Raw genomic sequence first — 1,036 nt, 5'->3', positions numbered from 1 at the left:
AGAGTTAGGAGTTGAAACTACTTTTGAATCTGTGGTGATTGATTTGAGATTATGCACAGATTTCTCAGTAGTTTCAGAATGAAAGGGCAAGTGAGCCAACAAATCATCAATAAGATGATGCTCACTTGTTTTAGATTTTGGCTCCTCCATTAGTTTCAAAGATGGAGAATCAAGAATTGATTTATTTATCATATCCACATCCAGTGAGTTTATGGGAGAATTGTGTGTGTGAAGTGTTTCAATTGTGAGAGAATTTGGTTGTGACTCCACATTTATTGGAGCCACATCAACCTGAGTTTGAGATGGTGCATTAACTGAGTCTTTGACTGCAGCTGGCAATGTGTGTGCACCCTGTGACTTCCCCAAAGTTTTTAATTTCTTCGTTCTAATGTAGGTTTGAGTTTGGCTTGTAGTTTCCCTATCCCTTTTGTTCTGTGCTCTTGGAGATGAGCTGTTTTCAATAGTTACATCCTTTTGGGAGGATGCAACTAGCAATGTTCTACTTTCCTTATTAATCACCGCAGCCTGCTGGGAGACTTTGGTGTGTCTAGGTTAGGATTCACTAACCTCTCTCACCTTATCTTTAGGGCTTCTTTGATGTTCACCCTGTCCCTCACCTTTCTCACCACCCTTCACACTCCCTTCATGTGCTTTATTAGTTTTTAAAACTAGTTTCTTTTGGGAGGAACTAGAGTGTGATTTCTTTAATTAGGATTTTGAAATTTTAAGTTTTGTGGCTTGGGTAGGCATCTGTTTGGTCACAGTCACAGATGCCATAGCCACAGTTGAATGCAAAGAAACTTTAGTTACCTAGAAATCGCAACTAAGCTTCAAGGAGGGGCCTCTCTATTCGCCACTTACCATTTTCTAAGGCAAAGCATGTGGTTTTCCTTCTAGTCACAAATAAGGCAGTAGGATGGATCTCTAGTCACCACCTACTTGGACTGACAAGGAATTTCAAGGGAAAATCCATTCATGTATGCGCAAGTAAAGAAAGAAAGCACCCTGAACGCAAGTCATCTCTCAGCCAATCTTT

Source organism: Apium graveolens, chromosome 10 (assembly GCF_009905375.1).
Source record: "Apium graveolens cultivar Ventura chromosome 10, ASM990537v1, whole genome shotgun sequence".
In the NCBI taxonomy this organism is placed as follows: Eukaryota; Viridiplantae; Streptophyta; class Magnoliopsida; order Apiales; family Apiaceae; genus Apium; species Apium graveolens.
The sequence above is the reverse complement of the archived record's forward strand: the minus strand, read 5'-3'. Positions refer to the sequence as shown.